This window comes from Urocampus carinirostris, chromosome 11 (genome assembly GCF_059441175.1).
Source record: "Urocampus carinirostris isolate Australia breed hairy pipefish chromosome 11, RoL_Ucar_1.0, whole genome shotgun sequence".
NCBI lineage: Eukaryota > Metazoa > Chordata > Actinopteri > Syngnathiformes > Syngnathidae > Urocampus > Urocampus carinirostris.
In genome coordinates, this window is record NC_142359.1 from 35,756,882 (window position 1) to 35,773,301 (window position 16,420).

Sequence of the window (16,420 nt, forward strand, 5' to 3'; positions counted from 1 at the left end):
ACCAGGACAACTTGCTGTGGTTGACAAAATAATGAATGTTGGTGTCTACCAGAAGATCCTGAAGGAGAACGTGTCATTAATTTGTGCCCTCAACCTCAAGCGCTCCTGAAACGTAAGCAGGACAACGATCCGAAATGCAGCAGCAAGTCCTCCTCTGAATGGCTAAAATAAAGAAAATGAAAGTTCTGAATTGACCAAGAGTCAAAGTCCAGATTTAAATCCAATTGAAATGCTGTGGTGTGACCCTAAACAGGCAGTTCATGCTAGAAAACCCTCGAAAATTGGTTTGATGATATGAAACCTGTGTTAGTGATAAATGTGAAAAAAAAAATGAAATCAGGAAAGGGACAAATACTTTTTCACAGCACTAAAGTCTTGCTCCAAGATAAAGCAGCCGAAAATGATTTTGTTGATATTTAAAAAAGCAGTAGATTTTTTTTAATCGATTCGTACAGTATATGTTTTAAAGGGGTAGTGTAGTACTCTAACTTGTAAAGAAGTACTTTTGGCAGGTATACTATGGTACTGGGGCAGCACGGCGGCGCAGTGGTTAGCGCTTGTGCGGCACAGTTCATGTCATGGGAACCTGTCGTGGGTTCAAATCCAGCTCCAGACTTCCTGTGCGGAGTTTGTATGTTCTCCCCGTGCTTGCGTGGGTTTCCTCCGGGCACTCCGGTTTCCTCCCACATTCCAAAAACATGCATGTCAGGTTAATTGGCCGGTCCAAATTGTCCCTAGGTGTGAATGAGCGAATGAGTTGTCTGTCCCTGTGTGCCCTGCGATTGGTTGGCAACCAGTTCAGGGTGTCCCCTGCCCACTGCCCGGAGATGGCTGGGATGGGCTCCAGCCCCCCCGCGACCCCATTGAGGATAAGCGGTACGGCTGATGAGATGAGATGAGATGAGACTATGGTACTGAATGAGTCCATTTTATATTGTATTCCCTCAAATATCGGTTGGATTAAAATGAAACTTGTAACTCTGAGTATGGAAAATCGCCTGATGAAAAATGGAAGCGGAAAGTTTAGCGTAAAAAAACAATCTCGGGTGACAAGTGTGGAATCGAGCTGCTCTTCCACATTTTAGTTTTGGATCCAGCCAATGAAAACATTCAACATCATCAGCTTAGCTGCGCTCCCCCATCACATGGAGACTTTTCCAGTGGGGCACCGTCAAATAAAAAACAAGCAAACTGCTTTCACTCTAATGAAAATAAAGATGCTGCACACATGTCATGAAGTACTCTTGACCTCCTAATTCATATTGTCATTTGTTTTGCATTTGGAATGTAGTGACGTCCAATTAGGTTTGTCTCTGGTGAGGTACAGTCAGATAAATAAATGAACCTACATTCTTATTCATTTGGTTGTGTTACGAGATGTCCGACAGCACCAAATGCAGGACAAAAGGAGATGTTAAAACGGGGAGTTGATCAAACCCCAAAAAGCTGTGTTTATTTAAGTCAAGTCAAGTAAGAATCTTGAAAAGGTGACTTGGGAACAATGTTCCCTCTAATTTTCGACGGGTCTGAGCGTTCACACAAAGTCAGTGAGCAACGCTTGAAACAACAGTGAGCAACGGCAATCCCAAGTGTGGCAACTAAATCATTATCTAACATGTCCAAAACTTGACGTCAAGTTACATTTTGCTGAGTTTCCGGCAATGCAAAAAAAAATTTCACTTTTGAATGAATTGACTAATGTATTATTGCAAAGGTTTTACTGCCTACAAATGTCATTTGTTTTTACAACAATTCTTTCACAAGATTTTCATTTTTTTTTTCTGGTATCTTTTGAGCATGTTGGTTTCAGATCAGGGGATGGTGTAATAATAGTATGAAATAATATTCTGTGCAATAACCTGTGCAGCCCTTTGAGACTGATTAAAGGCTATACAAATAAAAATGACTTGACTTGTCTTGACTAACATTTTTGGGGGCTTATTTAGTCGGTTGCAAGATACAGAACTTTATTTAATCACATTTTTTTAGTGGAAGTACAATGTTGTCAACAAGACTGACTTGGTATAATTGGAAATTATTTGAATGCAACACAAACTTTTTCTTCTTTTTCCCTGTTTTCTTTTCTATTTTTTTTTAATTCCTTTAAAAATCTCATTGTGTTTATTTTTTTCCTAGCTGTTACTTTTTTCTTATTGTTCTCTATTTACTTTTTTTCCTTTGTTTCTTTCTTTTCTTTTTTTCTGTCTTTTTTTCTGAAATTTTCTTTCTTTTTTCTCTTCCTTTTGTTTCTTTTTTCTCAGCTTTTCACTACTTTTTCATTTTGGTATTTTTTTATTTTTTGTTCTATTTACCCGCTTCCTTTAAGTCATTTTGTGTACAATTTTACATTATATTTGGTCGTGTAGGGATAAAAGAAGCAAAAACAACCTGAAGAGCCGCTTGGGACCCAAAAGAGCCGGTTCTCTTTAGTGAGCCGAGCCGAAGAAGCCGGTTCTCGAAAAACTCTACTGACTATACTTTTCAAATTTGTTCAACATTGACTTCAAAATACCGCATTTAGAAAACAGCGTCAGGGGAACCCATGTATTTTTACCTTCATGCACTGTAACTTTGACTTAATTCGCTTCTTAATCAGCAATTTCGAGCACTGATTTTTGTGCGCTGGCTAAATTTTCTTGTGCGATGAGAATGTGCAGGCGGTGCGCGATTGCGCACAAGCGCAGCTTAGAGGGAACATTGCTTGGGAATACCTTTGAAAATACGGTTGGAGGTGCAGGTCTTAGGACAAGGCTGGAAAACTTGAGAGGAAGACTTCAGAAAAGATGTTGGGGTGGCAAGAATTTTAGAAAGGATACTTGGGAATACCTTTAAGTAGAAAGTTGGAGTGGCAGGTCTTGAAGTGGATGTTCTTGAAACCAGGAGGAAACTGGATTAAGAAAGTCTTGGGAGGACAAACTGTTCGTCTACGGAAGTAAATGTTTGAGCGGGAATCAAAAAAGTTCAGCAACGTGAGGTGGGAGCCCGGAGTATTTATGGTAGAAGTGTTTGCCTGATTGGGCACGCCTGGAATTGTGAGGGGGGACTAGAAAATGGCATAGGGCTGCCTTCCCTTGGACAAGGATAGGGATTGCAGGTGCCAAACTGTGACAGGGTGGCAGAGCAAGAAAGCAACATATAAACTGTAGAATAGAAAAAAAAAAATATTGTCTTACTTTGACTTATAAAGTCTGTGCACTGCCCCGTTTTAATGAAAGCAAGAACATAGCAGTGAAATCAAAGATCGGATTAATGCAAGTGCTAGTTCTTCTACACTTGCGAGACAGGGACTCTCACTGTTAAACTGGAAAAGAAAATCTAGGCCTTGGCGATGTGATGCTACAAAAAACTTCAAAGCAAAAGCTACTCAGCCCATGAGAAAAACGAAAAAGTGCGCAACACCATTAGAGGGCACCTGGACCCTATAAGGAACTGTTGTCAACTGTGCGCAGACGGAAACTTCAGTGGTATGGTCAAGCCACAAGATCAGGTTTGACAATTCTCCAGGACACAGTCCAAAGGGGAAGGAGGAGAGGAAGACAGAAAAAGAACTGGGCCGTTAAGGAATGGACTGGTGCCAACTTTGCCATGACCCAAAAACAGGCCACAGTGGAGAAGGTTGTCCAGAGTTGCGTCCTCATTGTTGACCTAAGACCCATGCGGTTAAGAGACCCGTGAACTGTGATCAGTAGAAAGGTATTAATGAAAAAAAGTCCATGCTAGGAGAAAACAAAATACTGTATGGCTTGACTTTCTCTTAACCTGCTAAAATTATCCTTAATTCTATTGTAAAATCCTTGGTCTCACTATTGCCCATGCTATAAGGCAAGAGAATTTCACGCCTCACTCTGCATCTGTTGGCTCTCAGCATAGTAATATCTTACAAACTAATTATATTATCAATATTCATAAACCTATATAAAAATCCAGGAATTTTGAAAAAGAAAATAGAAAAAGAGTGACGTTAAATGAGAAAGAAATTTAATACTGAATAAATATAACAGTTTACTACAGGGTGTTCCAAAAGTCTTGGGCACATTTTGGCATTGAATATCTTGGGAACTATTAAAGATAACAGAGCATTAGTGGTAAATACAGGAAGCATGTAATCTCAATTTTTACATGGAATTTTCAAAAACGCAACACACATCAAGCCGATAGTCAAATTACTGCCAAACGCATGCCACCATTGCATTATCAATGGATGGATTCGCTTCTGTTATTTGTGCCTTCAGCTCATCCACGTCTCTTGGAATAGGGGGCACGTCGACCAATCCTTTTGGAAATCCCCACAAAAATAGATTGCACGGTGTGAGATCTTGATATCTGGGTGGCCAGGACAAGAAATCGTGATCATTTTGCCCAGACCATCCCATCCATTACACAGTATTGTGCTCAGAAACTGTTTGACCCTGGGGCTTCAGTGTGGTGGCGCCCTATTCTGTCAGAAATCTATTTTGAATTTTATTTTTATTTTTTTGCAAAATGTACATTGAACAACAGTCTATGATTCAGTTTCTGCAAATTAAAGCACATAAAGAGCCTTTTCTTTTTGAATAAATGTCATTATTGGCGCTTAAAAAACATTAAAAAATCTCATCTCATCTCATTAGCGGTACCGCTTATTCTCATTAGGGTCGCGGGGGGCTGGAGCCCATCCCAGCCAACTCCGGGCAGTGGGCAGGGGACACCCTGAACTGGTTGCCAGCCAATCGCAGGGCACACAGGGACAGACAACTCATTCGCTCATTCACACCTAGGGACAATTTGGACCGGCCAATTCACCTGAATTGCATGTTTTTGGAACGTGGGAGGAAACCGGAGTGCCCGGAGGAAACCCACGCAAGCACGGGGAGAACATACAAACTCCGCACAGGAAGTCTGGAGCGGGATTTGAACCCACGACAGGTTCCCATGACATGAACTGTGCCGCACAAGCGCTAACCACTGCGCCGCCGTGCATTGCTGAATATAAATCTTATGGTAATAACCTTGAAAATGGCATAACTTTTATTTTATTACCATCCATAGTTAAAGAGATATGGGGACTTCAAATCTGTCAGTGACTTTTGGAACACCCTCTATATATTTAAACTCTATATTTCCATGATGACTGGTGGGGCACAGCCTCACTTGCCTACACTGACGGCACGTCACTGCTGGAATGTGTCTGGCTCGCTGACGCACCTTGCACTGCATACATGACCCCAACTTGGGACTTTTGACCCCAAAATGGCAGACAGGCTCCAAGAGAATAATACATAGAGTAGCGCAAAACTCTTTTGGAGGTGAAGATTAATGAATGTGAAAGAAAAACATAAGTTTCAACTGTGATTTGTTTTTTTTGGTGTTATTCAATGGAGAGCTCCTCTAATGTTCACTATTTGGGCCAAGGCCTTAGTCTTGTGAAAAGAGGAAAGGTGCATTCGTTAAAACATTTGGGGAAAATATTCAGCACCGTAGCGCATGTTAGCAGCAGTAGCTTCAAGCGAATTTGTCGTTTGGGGTTCTGTTGAAATTTGAGTTTTAAAAACATTTTAATCTCCGTTTTGCATTTGGAGGAAAAACCAAACAACCAAACCAACAAACAAAAATGGACAACATTGGCATAATCATTGTGGTCTTTTTTTTTTTAAGGAAGCTGTACGGAATTTGTAACTTTTTTACCCGCGGTCGCCATCTCCTGGCTTCTGTCATCATTGCAGCCACAGTCAGCTCGTCCATTATGGCCGAGCAAGAACGTGCATTTCTTAGACTGATCAGATAAAATATTTAATTGTTTTTTGTTTTTTGGAGGTGGGTTTGGGTTGGCGTTTGGGTTTTATTTGAAAGAGGCCTTTACTTACTTTTATCGTTTTTATACTAAACTAACAAAAAATCGAGCAAAAGTCACTCTTCAAGCCCCCGGAGCCCCTTCTTTCTACCTAATGTGTCGGACATCCCAAACAGCTTTGCTAAAAGTAAGATGAAATCAGACAACCGCAGTGCAATAAAGCTTAAGAGCGCTTTGAACTCAGTTGGGCATTGTTAACATACTTATAGAGAAAATATTTAACTTTCAACTTTTTGAGCTCACCTCAAACTACACACCTCACCTTTAATGATACCAACTCCTGAAATCCGGTCTCTTTTACTGCCACTTCTCCACTACAGTGCCGTGAAAAAGTAGTTGCCCCCTTCCGGATGTCTGTGTTTTTTGTGTATTTATCACTCCAAAAGTTTTCAGATCACCAAACCAATTTTAATATCACGCAGAGATAACCAAAGGAAATACAAAATGCTGTTTGGAAATGCTGATTCCATTTATTAAGGCACAAAAAAAATTAAAACCTATCTGGCCCTATGTGAAAAAATAATGGCCTCCTGAACATAAAAGCGAATTGGGCCACTTTTGGCAGCGATAACAGAAATCAGATGTTTTCGGTAATTGGTAATAAATCTTTCACAACGCTGTGGAGGGATTTTAGCCCACTCTTCTCTGCAAAATTGTTTCTAATCTGCCATATTGGAGGGTTTTCTAGCATCAGGAGAGGGTAAATACTTTTTCACGGCACTATATATGCAAAGTCTACTTTCTCATTGTCGGCAGGAATGCTCCAAGTCAAAGGTCAGCCCAATAAAAGCCCCAAAGTGCATTTGCTCCCCTACTTGTGGGAACACACTTCAGCAAAAAAAGAAAGCTGTGCAGCTGACAAAAGCCAGCTGTGCGATTGTGCCTTTGTGTGTGTCTTTCGGAGGAAACAGAAACGCAAGAAGGATCAACTGAGGATGATTGCAAGGTGTGATATTCCGACTGGAACATTTGGGATGATGACAAAAAGTGATTTCAAGGTTTCTGGTGTGCAAATATTTTACTGAGACGTTTTGACTTTTTGGCGCATACTTAGGTCGTGTCTATTTTTGCCTTTTCCCAGGAGGCCACTACTTTTCTTCCCTTCTCATGAACACACTATGTGAGTTGAAACATCAAAATGACCTTAAGGACAGTAAGAATTCATTTTCCATACTCTGTAGCAATATTAAATGTCTGCATTTTTTGATTACCCTGATTTATGTCTAAAAGCTACTAAGTGTATCTCATCTCATCTCATTAGCTGCACCGCTTATCCTCAGTAGGGTCGCGGGGGTCCTGGAGCCCATCCCAGCAATCATCGGGCAGTGGGCAGGGGACACCCCTGAACCGACAACATCAAGTTGACATATTTCAACCTGCAGTTTGTTTTTCTCTTGCGCTTCTCTGACTGTTGTCTCGCGGGCTGGATTCAATCCCTTAGTGGGCCTGATCTGGCCCGCGGGCCGCCTGGTTGACACCTGTGATATATAACGTTTTGGTATCACACATGCTCAATTGTTGTCAGTAGTGCAACGTAATCAACTTCCTCAAGGACATTAAATTATATAAAAAAAAATCTTTAATAATTTGATAAACTACACCAAATCAAATTTCCTATGCCATTAAATTTTCCGAGTTTATATTTCTACTTGCTATTTTCTTCAAATTATGCCAGTAGTAATTTTCCACCCTGTTAGAATATTGCTCAGTTGCCCCTAACGAAAGACTACAATTCCATAAAAGCCATTTACAGGAAGTGACATTTCCTTACTCTTGGCGGGAGTTCAACTGCGGGGAAAAAAGGTAAGCTTCAACTTTTACTCTCCTTAGTTTTAGTTTTTTTAAATGTCTTATACTGTACTTTTATGAGGCACTCTTAAAGTTCTACCTGTTTCCTATTAGGTTCCCTTGAAAATGTTTACTTTTATAGGCACGGTCTCATAACGCTTTCTAACTGAAGATAGTGGTACTACAAGCCTACAGCTTCATTAAAAATTGCACTTATTTGCACTGATTTAATGTGCTTAGTTAGTGGCTCATAAATCGCACCACACAACGAATCGATGAGGAAAATAATTGGGGATAAAGGAGGGTAATTTGTCTTATTGTACACGAATGTGTTTATACAGCACTTTGAGTGACAATTCATTGCATAAAAATTGCTTTACAAATAGATTTGATGGGATTATTTTTTTGTTTTGTTTTGGTCTCTGCTTGTAATGATGGTGGGATTGTGAGTCCTGAAGTCGGACCAGTTAGGAATCACCGTTCTAAACTAAATTAAAATTATTAAAAAGCACATCTGCAAAGAGGGCAGCACGGCAGCGCAGTGGTTAGCGCAAGTGCGGCACAATTCATGTCATGGGAACCTCCTGTGTGGGTTCAAATCCAGCTCCAGACTTCCTGTGCGGAGTTTGTATGTTCACCCGGTGCTTGCGTGGGTTTCCTCCGGGCACTCCGGTTTCCTTCCAAAAACATGAATATCAGGTGAATTGGCCGGTCCAAATTGTCCCTAGGTGTGACTGAGCGAGCGAGTTGTCTGTCCCCATGTGCCCTGCGATCGGCTGGCAACCTGTTCAGGGTGTCCTCTGCCCACTGCCCGATGATTGCTGGGATGGGCTCCAGCACCCCCGCGACCCTACTCAGGATAAGCGGTGCCGCTAATGAGATGAGACATTTGCAAAGACGGTATCTATCTACCAATGTTGTCAATTATTAGAGGATAATCGTTGGAAATCATCAGTGTGTTTGGCGATTTAGAGTGGCAGGGATCAGTTGTCCATCGACATATATTTAGAGCTTCACCAGCTGAGAAGGGATAATGAATCTTGTTGGTGAGGTGCAGTCGATGGAGGCAGCTGACACACAGTCTCACCAATAATCATGGGAATATACAATTGAGAAAATAAATGGTCATTTTTATTCAGTGTTAAAGTTCTTTCTCATTAAACTAACAATTTTTAGATTTTCATTTTTTAAAATCACAGCGTTTTCACATTACATTATGAATATCATTAATACAGAGTAGTACAGAACCCATTACTGTGCAGATTCAGTATGAGGCATGCAATACTCTTTCCGTATGGACGAGGACAACAGTGAGACCAAGGATGTTGATTTGCCGTATACCTCAGCCTCACACAATAATTGGTGATAGTATTAACAAGCAAAGAGTAAGTCAAGCTATACAGTACTTTTTTTTTCTCTGTAACAAACTTCCTCATTTTCAAAATGAGCAGCACATATACTTTATTAGTAAGTTAATGGTGCTGTGAAGAAATCTTAACATGTGCCCACTGACGCCATCTTCTGGCTTGTGTCATCCTTGAAGCCTCTGTCAAGCTTATGTTGTATGTGCAGGTACAGTATGTGCATTTCTTCTACGCGGTTGACTAAACTCCTCTTTCTTCATCTTTGGGGGGTTCCTGTTGGTGTTTGAACTGTACTTGAAACGGGCGTTTTCTTATTCTCACAACTTTCATCCTGACAAAAAAAAACTGCAGTGCCAAGCATAAAGTAACTCTTCAGTGAGCCAGCAAGAATGCTTTTGTTGCGTGAAAATACTTGAAGTACAGTAGCGTATGTGTACTTGAGCAGTTGTCTGACTAGAGATTATGACTAGTTGTATCATGGCAGTATGAATTAGATGTAATTTAGTCAAATCACTTTGGTCTACTTCCGATTGTTAGTTTATCATATTTTTACTGGTCTATTTTGTTACACCTCAAGTGTAGGATAAATCTGTTGCTGGTGAAAAGAAATATGAATGATAAGGCTCTAAAACACAACTACCTGTCTGTTCTTTGATGTTGAATACTGCTCAGCAAATTTCAAATTTTTTGACATACAGAAACTTTTTAACGCAACAGGCATCGTTCTTTCCCTGTTAACTAATTACTTTTACAATCGCGTGATTCAGTAACTCTACAGAAGAAGTAGTGAGTATGTTAAGGTTTTGAGGTAGATGGACCCATGTGGGGGAGGCAGGAACAGCAGACAGAGGTGCTCAAAACAAGGGATTGTTTTTAATCACAAACCAGTACCAAAGTAGCAAACAAAGATTTGGGCACAAATAAACTAACAAAATATCCAAACAAGAAACAAAAATTCAAACATAACAAAGTTCAAACTAGAAATAACAACTGAAACTGGAAATAAAAACTGCAATGAGCAAAATAACGAAGACACAAACAAACCTGGCACAGTGGTGGAATGAAATGACACAAGGAGGATGACAGAAGAACTCAAAATGACCCGACCAAGAATCTTATTCAAAAAATGTCCTTTTTAAAGAGTTCGGGATAATTGTAAACAGGTGTGTGATAATTGGACACATCTGTGGCCATTTCCGACGAAAGTTGGGGCCCTCTGGTGGTAGAAGGTATGTCAGACCGTAGCAGAGTAACTACACCTAATTACCTTTTGAAAGTAACATGTGAAACACTAATGTGACAAAGATGGAGGTTTGTTTCTTTTGTACTCCCAAATCCTTTCAATTGTGGACTCCCAAATCTACTAAATTGTGGACTGAGCAATTCGGAAAAACGCTGGACTGTGTAATGTAAGATCAAACATTCGGTTGTGTCCGGGAACTCTGTTTGACCCTATTTTAAAAATTTATATTAAATCCACCTGGCCTGCATGTACACATTCATGCTTTTTGTATTCTTAATTAAAAAGAAAAACCTTGAAAACACTTGTGAGCTCAAATTTTTCCCAGGTTGTGAGAACATGCAGATGTTCAAAATGACAATGCGCTGTCATTTATACGTTATTGCATTTGTGAGTCAACCACATACTATACACCAAACATGCTATGTACATCATTTGCATATATCGACATTCATTCATAATCTTTGACGTAACAAATTTGGTGTATTTCAATACATTTCTTGTGATTTAGAATTTTTTTTCTTTAGTGCACTGGAGTCAATTCTATGCGAAGGAAATATTTTTGTCACCAAAGCACAAATAATAGTGGTTTGCAGGCAATATTAAAGTTTTTGGGGGAAATTGCTATTGTCAAAAAAATGGCATGTATTGAAAATAATTTTGTCACCACTTCAGGCATTATGAAATAATCACCTCTAAAATTCTATGGATTTTTATAGTTTAGTTAGTCATTTTTTTGGGCACTTTTTGTCATGATTGACAAAATGAAGGCACCTGGGGCAATCGTTTGGCGCGCAGGAGCATGCTCTCTGATTGGCTGGCACTCTCCTCTTAAGCTGTCAGCTCCCAGAGGAGAGTGTCAGACCGTACTAGTGTCTCTCTGTGTGTTTCGCCAGATTACCAGTACCAAAGACTTCCCCTGCTTGATTCCTGCCTGCCTTCCGTTTTGATATGTTTCTGCCCCACGTTTACGACCTGCTCTCCTGCCCTGGCCATCGACCTGCCCGCTAAGCTGTACCGATTCTGCCTACCAGTCACAGAACTGCCATTCCGTCCGAAGCGGCTGATGACCGACAAACGCCGGCGTCCAAAGCAAGCTCGGACAACTCATTCCAATAAAGATTCCTTTAAAACAAACGCAATTGGGTCCGAAATTCTGTCCTGGTTGTTGACAGAACGGTCTGACCAGAGAATGGATTCCGCAAATGTTTCTCTCCCCACCGGAGAACGTGGAAATGCCGATCAGCCATCCGCGTTACCGCGCCTACTCCTGACCGAAGGTGCAGTACAGCAAATTGCCAATGACGTCACCACCCTGGTTCAACAAGTGCAACAACACCAGCACTTGTTCGAGCAACAACAGCAGCGTTGGGCGAGTTTATCCGACATGTTGTCAGAACGAACGACGTCATCGGTGCCGAACCCTGGCAATACTTCCCCGAGTAGACGGCGGCGAAATCCGGCTCCGCCCCTTCCAGAGCAGCTCGGCGCCGGGTTCGCTGAGCCGCGAGTGGGCGCGCCGGAGAATTTCTGTGGGGATCCCGCCCAGATCCACCCCTTCTTAGTAAACTGCCGTCTGATTTTCGACCTCCAGCCCCGCAACTTCGCGACCGCAGCGGCGAAAGTGGCCTTCGTAATAAATCACCTATCTCCTGGCCCAAGAAATGACTCAAGTGTTTGATTCTGGTTATTCGTCAGCCCGGACCAACCTCTCGTTCTGGGCCATCGATGGTTGGTCCAACACAACCCCCACTTTGACTGGCGTACTGGGTCGATACTTCCTGTCAGTTCCCGAGAGAGAGAGGCAACGGAGGAGTACATTTCTGATGCTCTGGCAGCCGGCATTATTCAGCCCTCCTCTTCACCAGCGGGGGCGGGGTTCTTCTTTGTCGGAAAGAAAGACGGGTCACTCCGGCCCTGCATAGACTATCGAGGGCTCAATGACATTACGGTTAAGAATCGTTACCCTTTGCCTCTGCTCGCCTCTGCTTTTGAATTACAACAGGGGGCCACAATCTTCACCAAGCTAGACCTGCGAAATGCCTACCATTTGGTCCGAATCCGGGAGGGAGATGAATGGAAGACGGCGTTCAACACACCCACCGGCCACCACGAGTATCTGGTAATGCCATTGACCAATGCCCCCACTGTTGTCCAATCATTAATTTATGACGTATTACGAGATGTGCTTAATCGCTTCGTATTTGTGTACCTGGATGATATTCAGATTTTTTTCAAAGTCCCTCGAGGAGCACCAAAAACATTTCCAGCTCGTTCTCCGACGTCTCCTGGAGAACTCTCTATTTGTGAAGGCAGAAAAATGCTTGTTTCATGCCGAGAAAGTGTCGTTCCTGGGCTACATTGTGTCCAAGGGGAGTCTTCAGATGGACTCTGCCAAGGTATCGGCAGTTACCTCTTGGCCTGTCCCGGATTAGGGTGGTCCTTATTTTTCGACTTTTAAAATTTCATGTTCTGACCCCTTGAATATGTTCCAATATATACAAAACGTAATTAGGCAAAGTTTCATCAAAATCAAAGGATATTTAGAGGTCGCTCAAGGCCTCTGAAATTTTGGTATGAAAAATAAGGATTTTTCGCACATTATATCAGACCTAGTGTACAAAGTTACTTGTAACTTTTCTTGTGTTACAATTATAAGCAATGGACTGAAATTGGATGTTCTAAAACGCCGTACACATAGGGTTAAGATTTCCGTTTTTTCTCGAAAATTGCCAAAATTTTATCATTTTGGGAAATTTCAAAGTCGTTGAGCTACCTCTAAATATTATCCAAATTGTTCAAAATTGCACACAGTGTGTTTTTATCGATATAAGAACATATGCGGGGGGTCAGAGCCCAATATTTCAAAAAAAAAAATTTCGACCCCCATTAAGGACCACCCTATCCCGGATTCTCGAGAAAAGCTCCAACAATTGCTAGGGTTCGCCAACTTTTACCGGAGGTTCATCAGGATTTACAGATCGGTGGCAGTCCCTCTCACGGCCCTCACCAGCCCTAAAGAGCCGTTCCGGTGGTCCACCGCGGCCAAGGAGGCCTTCAATATCTTAAAGAACCATTTTTCAACGGCTCCTATACTCCAGGTACCAGACCCCACTCGGCAACTCGTAGTTGAGGTGGATGCCTCGGATGTGGGAGTTGGGGCTGTCCTGTCCCAGAGATCGACCGAGGACCAGAAGATGCACCCGTGCGCCTTCTTTTCCCGGCGGTCATCCCCGGCCGAACGCAACTACGATGTGGGGGATCGTGAGTTGTTGGCCATCAAGCTAGCGCTAGAGGAGTGGCGGATCTGGCTGGAGGGGGTGACGGTGCCGTTCTTAGTCTGGACAAATCATAAAAATCTGGAATATATTAGATCGGCAAAACGACTAAACCCATGTCAGTCGCGTTGTTTCCTGTTCGTTACCCCTGTCAATTTTACCCTGTCCTGCCAGCCCAGGTCCCGCAACGTAAAGCCCGACGCCCTCGCCTGGCAATTCCAGAAACCAGACGAGCAACCTCAGGGCCCAGCAAAGGTTCTCCCGGCATCCCGCATGGTTCCGGCTTTTTCCTGGGACATTGAAAACCGAGTCAGAGAGGCACTACCAGCACCGGTCCCGAGGGTCGACTATTTGTCCCAGATTCCTTACGTTCAGTGCTCATTCAGTGGGGGCACGATTATCGCCTTTCTTGCCACTTGTGGTCAGCTTGGACCCACAGTTTCTTGTCTCTGCGTTTCTGGTGGCCTTCCATGGCCAAAGATATACAAGGATACGTCCTGGCTTGTCAAGTATGTGCCCAGAACAAGTCCTCTCACCAACGCCCGGCCGGTCTACTACATCCTCTGCCGGTTCCCCGCCGGCCGGGATCCCATATCGCCATGGACTTTGTGACATGATTGCTGGAATTGGAAGGGATGACAACAGTCCTTACAATTGTGGACCGGTTCAGCAAGATGGTCCATTTCGTGGCACTACCCAGGCTCCCCTCCGCCAAAGAAACCGCGGTTCAGCAACACGTATTCCGCCTCCATGGCATCCCTCAGGACATTGTTTCAGACCGGGGTCCCCAGTTCCCGTCCGGTTTTTGGAAGGAGTTCTGCCAACTGCTGTGGGCCTCAGTTAGCCTCTCATCGGGGTTCCACCGACAGTCCAACGGTCAGTCAGACCGAGTTAACCAGGACCTGGAGACAGCACTCCGCTGTATGGTTTCTTGAGAACCGTTGTCTTGGGCTCGGCAATTGGTATGGGTGGAGTACGCCCACAACTCCACGGTCAGCTCCTCTACGGTAATGTCGCCCCTTCGAGTGCGTATATGGCTATCAGCCGGAGCTATTCAAAGAAGGATTCCCGGTCCGAATTACCAGGTGGGCCAAAGTGTTTGGCTGTCCTCCGCTGATGGTTGAGTCAAGGAAACTGGCCCTTCGATTTCTAGGCCCGTTCCCCATAGAGAAGATAATCAACCCCGCAGCGGTCCGTTTCCGCCTGCCGAGGTCAATAAAGGTGCACCCCACGTTCCATGTTTCCCGGATCAAGCCCGTCAGTCAGAGCCCGTTGGCACCCGAGGTGCCTCCTCCCCCGGCTCCACCCCTGCTGGACGGGGAGCGTGTCTACACAATACGTTGCCTGCTCCGCTCCCGACGCAGAGGTTGGGGACTCCAGTACTCGGTTGACTGGGAAGGATACAGTACGGAGGAGAGGTCATGGGTTCCCACTCGGCAGATCCTGGACCGGCAGATCCTGGACCAGTCTCTCGTGGCGGAGTGCCACCGCCTACACCCGGACCAACCAGCGCCGCGCCGTGGTCGTCCCCGAGGGTCCGGTACCGCAACCCGTCCACCTTTCTGACCCACCCCCTGCCACCCCTTCGGATGCTGAAGATGGGGTCGCCGTCCACTCAGAGGAATTCTGAGAGGTACTGTACTGTTACGTTTTGCTTTTACCTGTGAACTTTTCTGTTCTGACCAGTGGATTGTTTATCCTTTCCTGGGGATTGTCGGTGACATGCCTGGGGACGATCTGTGACTCGCCTGGGGACTACCTTGGGATTATCGGTGACGTATTTTTGGAATTACTTGTGATTTGCCTGTGTTCACCTGTGACTTTTCCTTGGATTACCTGTGACTTTCCCGTGGATTACCTGTGTTTTCCTGTGATTTATCCTTGGATTACCTGTGACGAGCCTTGGATTAATTTTTTTGTTTGGGACTTCTGGAGCCGTACCTTGAGGGGGGGTTCTGTCATGATTGACAAAATGAAGACACTTGGGGCAATCGTTTGGCGCGCAGGAGCGAGCTCTCTGATTGGTTGGCACTCTCCTCTTAAGCTGTCAGCGCCCAGAGGAGAGTGTCATACCGTACTTGTGTCTCTCTGTGTGTTTTGCCAGATTACCAGTACCAAAGACTTCTCCTGCTTTATTCCTGCCTGCCTTCTGTTTTGATTTGTTTCTGCCCCACGTTTACGCCCGCTAAGCTGTACTGATTTTGCCTACCAGTCACAGAACTGCCATTCCGTCCGAAGCGGCTGATGACCGACAAACGCAGGCGTCCAAAGCAAGCTCTGACAACTCATTCCAATAAAGATTCCTTTAAAACAAACGCAATTGGGTCCGAGATTCCGTCCTGGTTTTTGACACTTTTATGACATGCACTCTCCTAAAGGGCGGGGGGAATGAATAAATAAATGAAAACCTATACATGTACATATAAGTCTAATGCCACTGAACATTTTGGGTGGTTGCAAGTGAAAAAATATTCATAAATGACTGAGTTATCGCACTTCAAGTTCACTTCCAAATCATGTACACTGATGTGAATAGTGAGAGGTTTTTGGGGAAACTGCTACAGGGTTCCCCCAGGTTTTTCTATTGAAATCTAAGACTCCTTCAGAACTTTTCAACACCACCTCTAATGAAGTTTAAGACCAATCTTGCACGTATTTTGACATACAGAGGCGGGCGCCGGGGTCCGTTCGACTCAGCCACCCGGCGGCAACGAAGGTATTGTGTCCCAGGCGGCTAAGGTTTGGTTTGCAAGGGCGGCCGGATCGCACTGGCACCGAGGTACGACTGGCCCCAGACCCAGCCGCTGCCAGGATTTGACTGGACTAAGGGTGGCCTTTCCTGCCACGGACAGGTTTGTGCTTCTGCCCACTCATTCCCTGGTACAGACAAAAACCACTTATACTGAGAATAAGTCAACCG

At 43.8% G+C, this 16,420-nt stretch overlaps 1 protein-coding gene across 1 annotated transcript in view; it reads left to right on the forward strand.

Moving 5' to 3' along the window:
- Positions 1 to 7,602: 7,602 nt before the first annotated feature.
- LOC148357227 (ras-related protein Rab-39B) overlaps positions 7,603 to 16,420 on the forward strand; it is a 52,656-nt gene continuing 43,838 nt past the window's right edge. The window contains exons 1-2 of the mRNA XM_088347655.1: positions 7,603 to 7,633; positions 16,169 to 16,352. The gene's annotated coding sequence lies outside the window, so the exon portion shown is untranslated. The remainder of the gene's footprint in view (positions 7,634 to 16,168; positions 16,353 to 16,420) is intronic.